Source organism: Amblyomma americanum, chromosome 4, assembly GCF_052857255.1.
Source record: "Amblyomma americanum isolate KBUSLIRL-KWMA chromosome 4, ASM5285725v1, whole genome shotgun sequence".
Classification (NCBI taxonomy): Eukaryota; Metazoa; Arthropoda; class Arachnida; order Ixodida; family Ixodidae; genus Amblyomma; species Amblyomma americanum.
In genome coordinates this window covers 104,897,073-104,915,003 of record NC_135500.1, presented here as the reverse complement: position 1 = coordinate 104,915,003, position 17,931 = coordinate 104,897,073, and the positions used below count along the sequence as shown (strand labels likewise).

At 44.6% G+C, this 17,931-nt stretch overlaps 1 long non-coding RNA gene across 1 annotated transcript; it reads right to left on the bottom strand.

Moving 5' to 3' along the window:
* Positions 1 to 2,246: 2,246 nt before the first annotated feature.
* Positions 2,247 to 7,164, bottom strand: LOC144130290 (uncharacterized). Its single transcript, XR_013314049.1, has 3 exons — positions 6,978 to 7,164; positions 6,140 to 6,241; positions 2,247 to 2,439 (listed from the first exon to the last, which is right to left on the bottom strand). It is a non-coding gene; the product is annotated as an uncharacterized LOC144130290 (long non-coding RNA).
* Between the last annotated feature and the right edge of the window lie 10,767 nt (positions 7,165 to 17,931).

Genomic DNA, 17,931 nt, shown 5'->3' with positions numbered 1-17,931 from the left:
TTCTCTGTCCCGTCTGTCGCGCTTTTATGGATCATTGAGACGTTCAAGCTGTGATGCCGAGTTTGAAATTAAATGTAATTGATACATTATGTGACTCACCATCAGCTCCTCATGAAGTCTGACCAATGAAAAAGGATGGTTTCCCCATTGCTCACTTGCAATTCTAAGGATCACACTGAGACGCGAAGAAAGAGATGAAACAATCGCGTCGACAGCTTTTCACCACTCTAGACGGGAGTCAATAATGACGCCAAGGAAACGCGTGTGGTTCAATTAGCGGATACAAGAGTGAGCAAGGTCTAACTTCAACCGCGCTTGACGTCTTCCTACACCTTTAAACAGAACAAAGCCGGATTTTTTCACTGATAGAGACAATCCCAGCCCTGAAGGTAAGCTTGCACCAAAATAGAGCCTGTCGAGCTATCAGGGCTAATCGCTTGTGTTGGTAGCCGGTAATCCAAATACAGATGTCGTCAGCATATACTGACATGCGCACTTGCCTGCAATTTTTTGCAACGAATCGGGAAGGGCAGCCATTCCAACGTTAAAAAGCGTGGGGGAAAGAACACTTCCTTGAGGCACACCTCGTGATAGAATCCTTTCGGTGCTTAAAGTACTCCCCTAATCGTACACGAACCGCACGATCACTTATAAACTTGTAAATTAATCTTAACATATGGCCCTCTATGCCCATGCTTTGCAAGCTGTTTATAATTGAGCTCTGATGCACGTTAGCATAAGCTTTTGCAACGTCAAGATAAATATGGCTAAGGTGGAAAGGCCGAACGCTCTCTGGCGTTCAATGTGACTCACGAAGACTAAGACGCTATCATGGGGACTAACCGCCGTATTCACAAACGTAACTTTTCCTTAACTTTAGTCTCCAGCCAATTTAAAGCGCCTTAAGCGCTTAAGTTCATAAACAGTACTTATGAACAAATCTATCCTTTCCTTACACTTTACCGATCCGAAGGTGCACTTAGGGGCCTGTCTACCTAAAGCTTTACTTTAGCTGCTTTTTCAACATGGCGGACTACGAGGAGATGGACGTGAGCATGACCGAGTTCTTGGAGTTCTACGCCCGTGTTGAAGAAGTTGAGGAGCGGTGAGCGTACGTGTACGCGCCACCGGCAAGGCGAATGATAAGGAACCTCCAGAACCCAATGGAAGTGTTTGGCGAGCTCGAGTTCACCTGCCGCTACCGCTTTTCGAAGCGAGATGTGCTACGCCTGCTCGAGATGCTGCCCTTCCATGCCAGCGCTGACCAACGCGGCAATCCCTTGCCGCCGCTCCTCCAACTTCTGGTCGTGCTCCGGTTCTACGGAGCCGGGTGCTTCCAGATCGTGACCGGCGACCTTGTTGGTATTTCCCAGCCCACCGTGTCTCGGATCATCGGACGAGTGTCGAGAATGATCGCCGCTGCCCTCTTCCCTGCTCTCGTCAAACTACCGAGTGCTGGGCAAGCCCCAGCCGTCATGCTCGCATTCTATTACTAGCATTCGCTAGTTTCCCCGGTGTGACAGATTGTGCACATGTGCCGATCAAGAGCCCGGGAGTTGAAAACGCCGAAGTTTTTTGGAATAGGAAAGGATATTTCTCCTACAATGTGCAGGTAAGTGCACATCAAATGATGAATGTATTCACTATAAGGTTAATCGTGCTGAGCCCCGCCGCGGTGGCTCAGTGGTTAGGCCGCTCGACTGCTGAGCCTGAAGATGCATGTTCGATCGCGGCCGGATAGCTAGCCACGCCTACGAGAGCGTGTCGCGCAGCGGCGCGCCTTTCCCTTGCTCTCTTTAAGCAGCGCTCGGGTGGAAGCGGCGAAAGGGGGCGCACATTACTGTTGCGCCGCTGTGAAACACCCTGTATAAACCTTTCCGTTCCTGCAACTGTTTGAGTAGTAGCCTTGCCTTGGCTATGTTAACTGGTCAGATATTGGTAACTTTAAAAAGTGGTAGTTTCATTCGCAAACACTTGCAAAGTACTAGTAGCAAAACGAAATTCGTAGCTCATCGTTATTATCTACGTAATACCTATTAACTGCTTTTGTTCTTTATCATACTGTTGTCCCTCATGCATGCGGTACAAGCCAGTGGGAAAATTTGACTGTGATCAAGTTCTCTGACATTGAAACGTTTCTTGTAATGTGTGCAAGAACATCTGCAGCACAAGTTCTTGGTATGTGTTAATTGCATATAAACATACAGCATAGCTTAATATCAGATTATTTACATTTTTATACCCCACCTCAGGCCATCACAGGACCAAATTTACAGTTCTTCGACGTTGTGGCGAGTTGGCCAGGGTCAGCTCACGACAGCCGCATATTTGACAGCAGCAGTGCCTGTGCGAAGTACGAGAGTGGGAGCGTGCCTGGCCTGCTGCTTGGAGACCAGGGGTATGCTTGCCGCTCTTATTTGATGACGCCAACAAGAGACCCTGGACAAGTGGGCAGCCCAGAACACAAGTAAGGTGATGTGATCAATGGTACTTGCTGCTAACTGGTCCATACAGATATTTTTGAAAGGCATTTGCACACTATAAAGATCAACATCAGCAACTGAAACGTGTAAATATACCGTTCTATACTTCCAGGCTTTAACCATTCAACGTTATATCATGTGTTTGGCGCATGATAGCCTGAGTTGCTCATGCGCCATAAAACCCAAAACAATACAATTAATCATTCAACTGTTTTGTACAAATTTGCGGCATGTTTTTTTTATTCTGTGTTGATATGGTTTTAACTGAAATGATGCATCATGCACAAGTTACTATAGTTTTAACGTGCAAGCAATCAATCCATATAAATGGCAATTCATATAAATGGAAATACAACAGTGCTGAAATAAATGAAACCAGATACTCAACCTGTCACCTTATTGAGCGAGTTGAATTATTTTTTTTCTTCATGCAGGTACAACAAGTCTCAAATCAAGACAAGAAATACGATCGAAAGGGCATTGGCATTTGCCAAAGGATATTTCCATCTCTGGACATGACCTTGCAGATTAAAACCACAACACCCATCGTGATAACCGACTGTGCTGACCTACATTACTTGAGCCGGCTACTCAGCGAGCCATGCCCACCTGCACCGCAGCAGCCTCCTCCGGTCAACCACAATCAGCCATCGGGCCACCACCAGTCATCAGATGGCTTCAGAGCACGCGCAAGACTCATTCAAGAGCATTTTCCGTAAATAATTGCCAAGCATTGACTGAAACCTGCAGAATCCATGCAGCCTATACTCCCTTTCACAAACTGTTTGCAGCACTACGATAGGTAAGAGAAATCTGAGCCAATCAGGGTAGCCCACACTGCGTGATTTCACTCGGACTGTAACGTTTTGCCGTCGGCAAAAGGAGCACAATCGCGCAGTGCTACAAACAGCTTGTGAAACAGAGTATCATTTAATATAAGAGCAGTGTCATCGTCACCATCATCATCAGCCTGACTCTGTGCACTGCAGAGCAAAGGCCTCTCCAATATCTCAATTAACGTACTCACATGCCAGCTGCTGCCACATTACCAACAAACTTCCTGATCTCATCTGTCCCCTGCTACGCTTGCCTTCTTTTGGAACTCCATTTACCCATTGTGGCCATTGGTCATTCTGCCTTTGCGTTTACGTGCCCTGCCCAAGCCCAATTATTCTTACTGATTTTGTTTCGAATATTATTCACTGTTGGACATTGTTCTCCACATACTAATTTTTAGACACACTGCTGTTCTTTGTTTGTCCCGGTCGGTGACCATGTGGTTCAATTCATCCGCTGAGTTACTATCAAGGCAATATCAGCAAATCGCAGACTACTACTGTATTCTCCATCAACTGTCTTAGCCCTAATTGTTCCCAATCCAGGTCTTTGAAGACATTCATATACATAAATATTAATAAAAATAACCCAGCATACATCCTTGCTGTATACTTTACTAGAAACTTATAATAGGTTTCAGTAAAAGCCACCTGTATCTAAAATGTGCTTGCTTTTTTTCCACGAGTGAATTCGCATTAAAATTTGAGCCCCAACTGTTACCTATATAGAGGAAAACCTCCTGTAAACAAGCTGTAAATAGCACTGGAGAGATCGCGTCTTCTTGCCTAGCATCCTTCCTTACCCGTAGAAGCCGCTGTACATCCATTGTAGATACCGCTCAGTAATCTCACTATGGCTTTCCGACACTTCAGTTCGACAATTCCTGCATGACTGCAGAGGTGTCCACCGAGTCAAATGCAATCCCACTGTAAAGCTATATTATTTTCTGTGCATTTATATTTTGTGCATTTGTCTGTCACCTAGTTCATAGGTTATATTCTGTGCATTTGTCTGTCACGTAGTTCATAGCGTGAATATGGTTCACTGTTAAGCAGCCTTAACGAAAGCTTGTATGGTCCGTTGGTTGACTGAAGCGCTTACCTTAGCAAATAGCTTGAAATAACTTGACAGTAAGCTGATCGTTCTTCAATTTTGCATTATGATTGTATGCATCATTGTACTGTGCGTATAAATAAAGTTTTTGGCCTAACCATCCCCGTAGGTTCATAATTGAGCAGTAACACATCCTCTTTTGAATATTTTCAGATGACGTCTAGCTATGCAGACGCTCACTAGTGAGACCATTCACATCCTAAAGCTAGCAGAAATCGCTGAAATTGCACCAGACACAGCAGTATTTCAATGAACCAAAACTGACCAAAATGATGTTCGGTGACAAAAATATGTGACTTGTTCATTGCTTTTTCTCTCCCTGCGCGAATTCAGTTTTAATTCCATTGTGAGTTTCTGGTGCTCCAGCTTAGCCCTTAAATTCATAAAGAGCACACGCTCCTTTCTTTTCATGAGCAAGCCCCAGCAACAAAGTTTCGAGCTCTGCCTCTCAAAAGGCAGTGCTGTTGCGCTTTCCTGCCTGTGGCACTTCTGGCGGTGGAACCACTGGGGGTTGGATAACTCGGGGTGAGACCACTCGGGGTGAGACCACTCGGGGCAAATCCATAGAGTGCGATTGTGTTGCAGGCAACATAGATATATGGGGCTGCAGCCCACCTGAAGTCTCTTCAACCGCACATTCCATGTTTGGCTCAATTTGTGCCATGTGCTAGTCATCATCTGGGCTCACTCAATGATCTCGCCAGTCAGCCTCTGGAAAGATGTTAGCTATTTTCATATCACAACGCACCTTTCATGGTGAGTTTTCTGCAAAGAAGCAGCACCAACATCAATAAAAGTGGGATACCATGAATAGTAGCCCGTGAAAACAGGTACGCGATACGCTGCACTGCAAAACTAGGGAAGAAAGGAATGCAATAATTTGCTCTGGTTTTAGAGTGTACAAGCAAATGAAAGAGCAGATATGGAGGTGTGAAAACCAAAAATACCATACATCATACCATACATCGCAAGCAAAGCTTCATGAAAATGAAGCTGCGCTGAGTCGTATGTGCATATAAATAAAGGAACAAGCAAATCAGTTCAATGAACACGGACGAAAGAAAAGAATTACAGCACATGCACTGGCTTCAGCGCATGCGATGTCATGCTTTTCTGTCATCCATGTTCATTGTATTAATTTGACTATTCCTAATTAACTCACTTTCCTAAATTCCAGACTTCATCCGTCTAACACTGCACTGCCTAACTATAGCTGTAGAAGAGCGTTCTGGCTACGCAATGTGGTAACAGCCTGTTATGTACATTTCCAGACGTCTGGCTGTGCATTCACCAGTGAGCCCATTTTCACGCTAAAGCTAGGGACAGTCACTGAAAAGGCACCAAAGCCAGCAGTATTCCTCATGAGACGACAGACTAAAGCAATGAACTGTTTATTGTAATTGCTCTCACTTCAACAGGGCAGTTTTTGTGTAGGAAAGGTCTAGTTTGGCCTTCTTTATTTCTAAATTCAACTCCAAAAGCTGCTTCTGTTGCTTTTGTTGCTCCAGTTGAGCTCGCAACTACCTCATTCGCAAAAGGTGTCCTTTTTTTGCGCTCATTTTCTTGTTCAACTCCCACCAAGCGAGCCTGCAACTCTGCGTCGCCAAACGCAGTGCTTTTGCGCTTGCGTGGCCGTGGGACTACAGCTGGGGGATCTGCAGCAGTACCACTTGCACGCGAGCACGATGCGTGAGTTGCAGGCTCACCTGATGGTTCTTGACTTGGTGCAGGCGCAGGCTCCAAACTTGGTTCATGCTCTGCATCCGCGAAGTCATCTTGGCTGAGCTGGTGCTCTTGCCAGTCAGCTTCTGCAAAGATATTAGCCATCATCGTATCATAAAACAAACTCCAAATAAAAGTGGAATGCTAAAAAATAGCAATCCATAGAAAAGGGTATGCGACAGGTACAACTGCTGAAAAAGAGGGAAGAAAGGACTGCTAATAGTTTGCTGTGCTCTAACATCATACAAGTAAAAAAGAAAAAAAAAACTAGATATAGAACGGTGAAAAGTAAACATGGGAGTAAAACTGAGGCACGTGAAAAAAGAAGTTTTCGATCTAACTCGAACTTATGCTCCAAGCAAAATCGTCGAACTGGTATGATAACGCACTAGACAGCAAATAAATGCAAAATATGACCAACAGAAGTTATATAGCAAAACAGCTGTTCATCACATGACATAAGCACACCCATTACACTGTCTGCATACATGAGCATAATGCCCGAAGTATCGGCTTGCATGCTGCTCGCTGGTTAAACAGCCTGGCATGGCATAACTGACAATGTTTATGCTGCATGGCTTGGAGACACTCGTATCTCCTAGCCGCTACACGAGCAGTACACAAGGTACTCGTGTCGTGTGGCAGGTTTTTTTAGCAACAAGTCGATGTGGAGGCACAATGACCAACATGTATTGTTCTTGTCACAGGTGTGCTTTGGCAATGTGGTAGAACCTGAGAACCATACTGCATGAAGGGCAGTTTTTTTAATTGAAGAGAAAAAGTTGTCAGCCAAGTTTATGAAGAAACGCACAAAAATCTTACCATTAGAATCTTGAGCTTCTTGCAGTAGGGCTGCTAAAGGAGGGGTGCAATTGCCACTGCTGCAAGGGTCAGTGCTGTGCCGGCCATGGTCGCCGTCGTAGATGTTCACGACTCTTGTGTTCATGTGACCAGCCTCAGCACCAACCTTTTGCAGCTCATCAGTCATCTGGTTCCTGGGTGGGCTCTCACCACCCGGAAGAATGCATGTTTTTCAAGATTAGCATTCTCTCAGCAACATATACGACAAAATGTGACAGACAGCCATTCGGCAGAATCCAGTGATGTTTCAGCAATGTGTCGTGTGCATCCATATGCACCCTTGCTCTGGAAGCAGCATTAATAATGGTGACTGTCCTAAATACTGTTTCCATTTGTTAAACTGTTAGTTCAAAATTTAATCAATGAATTATTGCAAATTGTATCAGTTAGTTGGATGTACAGTCACAAGCAGGTTATACAGAGGAAGGTTCTACTGGGATAGACTGCATCAAGACCTCCAGTAGTAGTAAAAACAAAGGAGTGTCAAAATATGCAGGACAAAAATGTGATCACAGATGTTCACCCCACCAAATTTTGCTGCCACTGATATGGCAGTGGTTAAATACGTAATGATGCAATAGTCATACAGTGATTAATCAGTTGTTCTGTTCACATTGGTTTAACCTCACCATACCTCAATCGCACACCTTTCATAACACCCAAGCAAACATCCTCCCGACCTTAGTGTCTCTCTGTACAATTTCCGTTCAAACCTGTAGTGCCTTCAGAGCTCATTACTACCACTCTGTCCTCTCATGCATGTTGCGGGCTTTTTTAGCAACAGGTCAATGTGGAGATGCGCTGACCAAAATGTTTTGTAGATGTCGGTGATGTGCTCTGACACTGTGACAGGGGCTCGAACCCATAATGTTTGAAGGGTGCGAATTTTGGAATGAAGTGAAAAGAAGACCATGCAGCTCCGGAAGGACCACACAAAAAGCTTACCGTTTGCCTCTTGGGTCGCTTGTAAGAGGGCCATGACAGCAGGGGTTAAGCTGCCGTTGTTACGAAGGTCGGTGCCATGCCGTCTACGGTCACTGTCGTAGCAGTTGTCAACTCTCACATTCATGTGAGACGCCACGGCACCAACTCGTTGCAGCTGATCTGTCATTTCCCTGCGTTGCGGGCTCCCACCACCTGACACAGTGCATGTTTTACAGGATTAGCAAACTCATGGCAACATATGCCACATACATTTTGACACAAATACATTCATGTCAGTCCAGTAAAGTGATTGCAATCTTTCATGTACGGCTACGTGTTTCATTGTTCAAGAAGTAGCAACATTGAAAAACATTCAATGGCCAAAATGCTATTTAAATTCGTTAAATCAATGTAGTTTTATCAGTTTTTTGGATGCACAGTCAGAAGCAGGTTGTACAGAAGGAGGTCCCACTGGGATAGAGTGAATCAGGACCTCCTGTATTGGTAAGTACAAATGTGTGTCAAAAAACGCAGGACAAAATACAATCAGAGATGTCCACCCCAGCAATTCGTCTGCACCTGGTATGGAAGTAGATAAACGCATAACAACGTCCAATGTGGTAATGCATTCCTTATGCTGTTTTCATTGGATTTACCTCAGCCACACGCCGTTCATAAAATCTAAGCAAACATCGTCACCACTCCTGCGTGTACCTGTACCGCTGTACCGCTTCCGTTAATACCCGTCGTGCCTGGCCACTGCCAGGCACTGCCATGCAACAAACTTGTTCAGCTCTTAACATTGCGCTTACAAATTTTGTATTCTGTCCTTTCATATATGCCGACCCAGTTACTGGCCTCTGATCTCGATCACAACAGATCGCAGCCTGCCAAGAAAAAACCGTGAGCTTACGCGTTTGACACACGCGCAACCGCCTTTCATCTGGTGGCGATCTCTCGTGTACGTGACACGATAATCAGCATAGCAATAATCGGCACATGCGTGGAGACCACAGCGATCAGACTTGATAAATCGGCAACCACGAAGGACACATTTGACGGCAGATGCGAGCAGGATCTTAAGCGCCCGTCACTTCTGAATTCTGAAGGCCACATAAGCAGCGCTGTGCTCATAGCAGCGCTCGTCGCTCGCTCTTATAGCCACTCGCGTCCTTCATATGTCGCTTCATATGTTTTAACACAAAATGAGAGCGTGCAAGCATACCTGTAGAAAAACCTCACGAGAATCTGCAGCCTTTTCTTTTCTCCACTTCTCCTTGAGATTGTCCCAGCATTTCTTGAGCTGTTTTCCGTACCGCTTCGATACGCCGTGCCGGCAGTTAAATTCTTGCTCTGTCGCGAGCCAAGCTGCCTTCTTGTTGTTGTTGTTGTTAGCCTATCAAAAGATGGCACATACCCACACTGGGGGATCGGCCAAGAATCGGGTGGCTATTCACCTGAACGCAGTTTACAAAAAGGAAAAGCACGTGGGAACGCAACACCGGTGAATTTTTCGTCATGAACAGAAAAGAGATGAGTGTTCTGATTTTAAAATTTTAAGAATAATAATAAAGAGAGTGATTAAATATTAATGATTTAGTCAAAATGTAATAATTGATAGAAAAGAAAATGTTGGAACACTTAGCAAGGCAGTCGGTGAGATTCTATCAGGAAATTTTGAACAGCGGTGCAAACAGATCTGTGGCTGAACCCAAATGTGGTGGCGCCAAATGATAGCAAGAGCGGGCTGCTCAAACTAAGGCCAAGATGCTGCAAGGACTCCTCCAGCAACCTTTTTCTCAGTGAGTTGAATCGGCGACAATACAGCCAAAAATGTTCAATAGATTCTGGCTCACGGCAAAATGCACAAAGGGGAGAGAGCGCCAAACCCGACTTGTGTAAATAGAAATATAGAGGGGGGATTGCGTGCTCTGCTTCCGTGAAATTCACTTTTCTTTTCTGCATTCTTGGCTTAAAAAATTCTAATAAATTACAAACAAAGCGGCTTAACAAAAAAAAACAGAAGGAAAAAAGCACGTGTTCAGGCTATCAAACAAAAACCAAAAGACATGAACGGTAGAGGCAGCTAGTGACGCTATATTGACAGCTTGTGATGGTGGCCAGACCAAAACGAAAAGACGCTTATGGCAGCAGCTTAAGGTTTACTGTTGGCTGCAAGACTGTTTCAAAATCGCTCTTTTGCATTTTGTTAACCCCTATTTTTGTATAAACTACATAATACATGTGTATTCTTTGAGCCTATGAACGTAAAATTTCATAACCTCGCTCCCAGCTACTTTGTTAACCCGAAAAGTGCTCCTTTTGAAAGGTCGCTTTCAGACAGCATAAGGGGCGTTTCTGAAATGATCGTCGTACTTTGCTTATCCGTATTCTTAAGACCTACTTTCAAAAGAGCGACTTTCATGTTAAGATAAGGAACATTCTTGAATACGGGGGTAAGACCTCGGCGGAATACTGTCATACATGTTGGCAGTGCCTTGCTGTCCTCAAGCCACCTCGATAAGCGGTCATTTACCAGCTTCTCCATTAGCTTAGCTACACAGGAGGTCAATGACACAGGGCGATACGAGGCAAGGTCCGTCATGTCTTTTCCAGGCTTCAGTACTGGAACTACATGTGCCACCTTCCATGTACTGGAATGGGCTACACGCAGCTTTAAATGCTATATGATGATTCAATTTTTTCTTCTTAATGTGTGTCATTTTCCCAAATAGTGCCAATGAGAGCATGTTGTGTGAGCCCGATATGGGTCCGAATTTTTCTCTCCGAATTTGTCCCGGAAACACCTAGCACCAGGTCAGGAGAATCTCGTACGCGCGTGAAAACCGTCCAACCAAAAAAAAAGGATAAAGACAATTCGCACGCCAAGAACGCGGAGTTTTATCTTGGCCACGAAGACAACCATAAAAACAACAACAAATCTCAGCCGCGATCGCCTAATTTTGATGAAGGCGAAATACAATATGTAACAGAGACACGTATTTACATCATCAGTTGGCAATGCGATAACATTCGAAGTTGTTGGTCCCTTTACTGAAAGTAACATCACTACCGGTTTGGTGATGAACCTTTATTCCAGTGAAAGGGACTTATCCTCCTCTCCGTCACTCCTCTCCGGCCAAATGGGCAATTTTCATGAAAAACAAAGCATTTTTTTCTCAATGTGTCTTCTAGTGCTATCGAAATAAAATGTCTATATATTACGCGTCATCAGTGTATGTTAGGAAACCCGAAGAGGCCGGCAAGCTATGGAGCGTCGGCCATAACCCGCAACGCATGGAATTACGCAAACGCACGCACGCACACACACATCCACACACACACCGTTGGGCGCGCCAGTGAGCCTTATGCGCAGTGAAAGGCGCCTTATTGGCGAGTGCGAACTTTGTCTGGCGACATGTGGTGTGTGTCTACTGAAGCTTTAGCGAAGATGACGTGATCATGCATGTATGAGATGCACAACAAATCATCGGAGGGGGGGGGGGGGGTTAGTGTAGGCGTCACCAGCAGCGGTGTGTCGAAATTAGTGTTTACGAGGCGACGACGAAAGAGAGCGTGACGAGCACGATGAGTGGATTACTGATGTGTGAGGAAACCGAGGTGTGAAGGGAGACAGCGCAGTGGAGGTCTTGGGATTCAAGAGTGGCGGTGGCAGCCGTCGGAAGTTGGGTCCATGCTGCCGTGGGCCTCCCTTTGATCATCGACGCAAGCCTCCTGCGGCATAAAGCATGGAGGTGGCAGCCGATAAACTTTGGGTCCCTGCTGCCGACAGGTCCCCCTTGGATCGCCTGCATTAAGCCTACGGCGTTTCCTGACGCTGTCGACGGATCCTGGCTACACTTTGCCTGCTGCTGACAAGTTCTTGTGGCTGCTGGCGGGAGTCCACCACCGTCTTCCTGTAGTCCTCTCCGCTCCTACTACCACTTGGCTCCCTACGGCAGGCCCTGCCGTAATGGACCACCAGGAGAGGGCCCAGCTCTCATCTGATCTCTGGTAACGGGCTTTGCTGCGTCGGAGTGCGGCCGTCTTCCACCCAAAAGTTGGACGGTCTACAGTTTCAACACAAAAGCGCCCATTTCCGGTGTCGCCTGACGTGCCAAGAGTCACAGCATCTAGCAGGCGGCCGTTATTGTCCCCAGTTGCCACCACCATGTCTGGAGGCAATGGTCTGGAATTCGGCGTTTACCGTCCTGCGAGCCTGCTTCACGGGGCGGGTCCTATGAGGGACAGGTTTTGGCAACACATGTCAACCACCAGCTGGCCATGGAACAACACGTGCTGACCTAACGCAGCCTGCGCGATCTCGTCGGCATTCTCCACCGTTGTTGTGTGTGTGCCTACTTCCTCTTGTCCTGCGTCCATTTGGGCTGGTTGCACCATTGCGCATTCTCCTGACCCTCAAGTTCAAGCACGTGGCAGAGGCGCGTCTATAAATAAAAGAAAGTGTGTGGTTGTGGGCATAAGTGAATGTTCAGACCACTCCCGGCTGTGCGCGGGTGTCCTCTACTTAGGGGCTTTAGGGAATGAGAGCTCGATATAACTCGGCCTTGCTTGTGGCCAAGCGACTCTACCGTACGCTCTAGAAGATGTAAAATATGTAAATTAACCCACTCGTAAGCTTGCGCTCAGCACTCAACTCCTTAACTCAACGGCACTCCTGTCCTGCTGGTGCGAGCGGGCGTCAACTTGACCGCGGCACCGTGAAGCAGCCACGACCCCGAACCTCACCTCGCGCTTGTACTCGCTGGCTTAAAAGCCGAAAGCGCTGATCGTAGGGAAATGAACTTAAGAACGGGTACAGAAAGCGCGACGCAGCCGCTTACCAAGCGTTCTGGTTTACCAAGAAACATCGAACGTAATATCAGGGCAACTGGCGTCCGGATGCCATGCGTTTCGCCTTCAATTTTATTCCACGAGATATGGCAGGCGAGAGTTTTTTAGCTTAGAACAGAAACATTCCGTGTTCCTAACATTGGTTGATTTGATAAATGTGCTCACAAAACTGCACTGACACCCACTATACCCTTATGTTCCGCTTCAGTTGTCTTATATTCATTTTCCTCGCAGTATCCTTGTCCCGCCTCTTTTATTTGGAATCTGCAAAAAGCGCCAATGTATGCGTAGCATTTGTTTGGCAAATACTTTAGGGAACGTACGAGTAGATGTAGTAGATTTGGTAGCATGAAAGTTTGAATGGGTGCGTAAGCACGCATTAACATCGCTAAATATTGACGTTTTCACCGTAGCCATCACTGGTAGATGAAAGAAAAAGGGTTATGTGCTGAATCTCACGGAAGTTTTCAAAAGATTTCTCAACGTGTCAAATGCAGTGCTATAAATGCTGAATAAAAAAATTAGAAGAACAATACCGAATGCCTTCAATGTCCTCAATCCAGCAGTTCACATTGATGACGTAGGTGTTTTGGAAGGCACGTTGGTCGTGGTGTTTGAGTCACTTATGCAAAAATTTTACCAACAGCGAGATTGCGCATGAGGCAACTTTACGCCAATAAATACACAACCCCAGACCATGCCCTATCTGCATAATTTTTGTCAGAGGCTAAACGAGCGATTAACGAGCTTGGCATTTTCATGGGTGCTGAATCAGAACGTGCGTTTCCTGTATTGAGCGTTTAGGCCTGAGATTTGCCTGTGCTGACAATGTAGAAGCGAAATATACATTTTTTTCGAAATTTGAGGACAGGAAACAAAATTGGGAGGTAATGATATTGGAACTGAGATCAAGACCACGAAACTGGCAAGGGCACGACATGTAATGCGAAGTCAAGATAACTGATGGTCCTTTACGCTGACGCAATGCATTCTAAGAAAACGCAAAGATGAGATCCACAAGTTTTCGAGGATAAGGCAGCTGAGCAGGCGAGGGTTATTTGCAGGTCAGAAAGACATGCCTTCGTCGTGCAGAGGGCATAGTTGTGCTGATGATCACGGTGACGATGAGCGGAGGATGCTGCTGCAGCGGCACTGTGGACGACGATGTCGATTCCACTTCCTGAACAGCTCACGCTCTCAAAAGCTCCGGAGGCTGCTAATAAGAATAGCACGCCCTCGCCTCTAAGTCGGTAATCTTAGGGAAAGGCTTTTCGAAGTGCCATGGCTGTATTACGATGTAGAAAAGTACTCGGTAATTCGCAGCGTGGCAGCCTTAAGTTTATAACTGAGAGAAAGGATGAACCCCGAAGTATTAAGGCAGCCGGCAGAAATGAAAATTAGCGCTAGAAAGAAGGGCTGAGCATTGAGAGATTGGGTCGGATCAAAACCCTCATTAGCATGACGGTGAAGCGAGGAACAAAGGCCTACAAATAAAGGCTTACAAATAAAGTGGCACTAACGAACGGCTGAGATAGGACTGACACAACCATAGCATGCAGAGTATACATACCTTCTTTCTACGAACATTGTTTTAAATCTTTTGCTAGAAAACAAGGCGAGCACCAAAACAATGAAGCACAATCATTTAGAACAGGTCAGATAACATCATAAGTCGATATTGAGTTGAGAATTTTCATAAAGCAGTTGCTAAGACTTCTTGTAGTTTAATATTATTAGGTCATCAATTCATACCACTCGAAAACGGTCATGACGACACGATTTCCCGGCAGTTCCCAGTCAGCTCTTTCCAGCTCATGTCCACGCGTATTATTACATTTATAATTATTTTTCTCATTTTCTCAAGTATTTAATACAGGATCGCTGAAAACATTAACGGAATAAAATAAACAGCAGGGTTGTACAAAGTTTTTACACTTGGTTGATTAAATAAGTTGGCATTTCAGATTGACATAAATTCAGGGGCGGTGGTTCCAGTTGTTGCATGTTTTAAGAATAAAAGATCACAAAGATGCGTCGTTTCGGCAAATAATTTGTGGCAATCATTACGGGATGAATTGTACGACGGCGGCAAGAGAAGAGAATTTAGAGAGCAAACATTAAATATCACATTTTAAGGAACAGACACATATGTCAAATTTTTACAGGTGAGTCCGCGACCAAGCAAGTTCTGATCAGATATTTTAGAGTGCCAGTTGCACTGGGGTAAGTCTTGAATAAAATAAAACTCGCACAACAATACTGAATGCTTTCAGTGTGGTCCATGTGGTTGTTCCATGAAGGTCTCATATTGATGCTGCAGGTGGGTTTTGGAAGGTATGTGCGCCACGGCGTTTGAATCAGTTATACAGAAATTTATCTGAAAGAGGGATGGGGCACGAGGTAATTGAACACAAATTATTACGCAACCGTTCATCGTGCCCTACGTACAAAATTTTTTGACAGCTTAGAAAAGCGACAAATGAGCCTGCCATTTCCACGGTTTTCTATATTGTGTAGAAACTGGTCAAAATGTCGCTAATGGCTGGTGGCGCTGCGCGAAGAAAGGGAGAGTCCGGTAAAATGCACCTTCAGTAGGGCGCCTGTTACCGAGGGGTAAGTGCGGTAAGTGATGCAAGAGGCTACTAACAGCACTATAAATGAAGCAACACATTGCCAAGTATATTAAATTCACCCTTCGAAAAACAAAAACACTGCAAGCACCACCCGCTTAGGCCTGATACACATCATGTAATGGATTATTGCATCACAATAATGCTGTTGCATTAGGCTGTAATAGCATTTTCGACATCAACTTAGCAATGTATTACTTCTATTGTATTTCAACGACACTAAAAATCGCATATGTATAAAGAGCTCCTTCCCGATACCGCTGCGTTCTATGAAAGGCTGGCTAACTGTCGAAAAAGAATTAGGCGTACGAAAACTGTCAATAACAGCCATCAGTGAAGTTCAGTATCTCACAAGCACCATGAAGCGACTTGTCTTTTGCCTGTTTGTTTTGTATCAGCGATTCTAGAACAGTAATTGCAACGACGCGCTGACCGTAATATTGGAGATATTGAGGACTGCCGCCAATTGCAAGCTGACATTAACAACGTTGAGAATTGGTGTTTGATGAATCGCTTAAAACTGAATATTAAGAAGACTTCCGTCCTGTCTCTAACTAGGAAACGCGACACAGTTACGTTTGATTACACACTTTTGGCGGGTGAGATTTCTCGCGTGGCCCATGTACGAGACCTTGGTGTTGTTGTTGATTCAAAGCTTGATTTTAGACTGCATGTAAATTCAATTGTGTTACGCGCATTGAGGCATATTGGTCTTATCTCTAGATTAACAAAAAAATTTCGACGGCACGAATGTCTACGCACTCTATACTCTGCCCTTGTGAGACCGCGTCTTGAGTTCGCGTCAGTAGCCTGGAATAGCGTATCTGTCGCCTATTGCACGAAAATTGAAAATGTCCAGCGTAAGTTCATACGCATCTATTATGATATATATATTGGTCGCCGTCGTTTCTACGACTATGATTCTCTCTTGGCAGACCTCAATATGTCTACCCTTGGCGACAGGCGACGCATACGTGACATGCAGTTTCTGCAAAACGTCGTGCGCGGTTACATTAACTGTGGGACCTTACTGATGTCGCTGAATTTTCGTGTGCCGCATGCAAAAGCTGCAAAATGTTGCGACACATTTTATCCCGATTTGCACGCTATCTGTCCAATGACTCGTTTACAAATCTTATATAACAAAACGTTTAATGACATGGACATATTTGCCTAATTGTTGTTTTCGTGCCTGCTTTTAAATCTTTTGAAGTGGTGTTTTTGATGTATCTGACCTAGTGTGCGCTCGTTTAGGCCACTTGGCTGTTGAGGCACACTCAAATAAACATATCTATCTATCTATGTTCACTATATATTACCACTTTTCGTTCTTAAATAAATAAGCTGCGAATTCATGTAGTCTCCTTTTTAACGAGAACACTTCATGATTTGTCATCGCGCTATATTTATTTGTTGCCTTCCTTTTTCAAATATGTTGGATAGACAATTCTCAGTATAGTGTAACCAATATCTTTTTTTTAAATACTTCAGAAAGGCTGTATTGTTTAAGGTCACCTACTAAGTCAAGCTGTTGTAGAATTCTTTACTTCACTGAAAAATGGCAAATAACGTCATTTAGTTCCAAGCACAAATGTCTCGCCATATCTGGAACTAAGACAGTGACATCAGCAAAGCTATGTTCTATATTACTGCAGAACTGCGTGACCACCACCGAAAATGATGTAAGAAGTCAATTTATCAGGGCGAGACACTAGAGAACAAGTGGAAGTACGAATCACCGAACTCTTCGAAATCTGAGCTTCCAAGTGCTTCTCTTATTACTAATTATTATTATGTTTTCTCTTAGCTACGCTGAACAGCCGGGTGCTTGCAAGGGTTGAGACCACTGTAGTATTTTAAACTAAGAAGTAACTGAAAATAAAGGCGTTATTCTTGGTAGCTGTAAGGTAATTTATTTCTGTGAACATTTTTGGGTGTAATTTCAATAAACTGCATTTTTGCGCGATTTAAAAATAGCTGGCATTGTATAATAAATATTTTTAAAAACCAATTCCACCATCTATGAAATGGAGACATACGAAGCCGCAGCGAGCCGATCCTCTAGAAGCCCTTTATACTCCAGAGGCAAGCTTAGAAATCTATGTCTCGTATGAAAAAGTATAGCTCAAATTGAAAAATGAACGGACTTTTTATAAGCCGTCTCAATACAGCGAGTTCTTCTAGGTATCCTTTTAAATCTTTAGTTTCCAGAATGTGCATAAGAAAGAGTAGGCATTCACGGGACTCGCTAGCCGCTGACGCTGTGGACAAAACCGTATGCCAGTGCACGTCTTATCAACTTTGCCGGTATGCCTGTCATATCGCTTCCACTCCACGTGCTAGCAATAGCGAGAACAGGGTGAGAAGTTTCGTGTTTCCAGCCGCCATGCTGCGCGCTTCGTTGAGTAAGTTAGTTAGTTATATTGGTTTTAATGGCGCAAAAGCAACTATGGCTATGATGCGCCAAACACAAGGTTAGGTTTTTGTTAAATGTTACACTTTTTTAT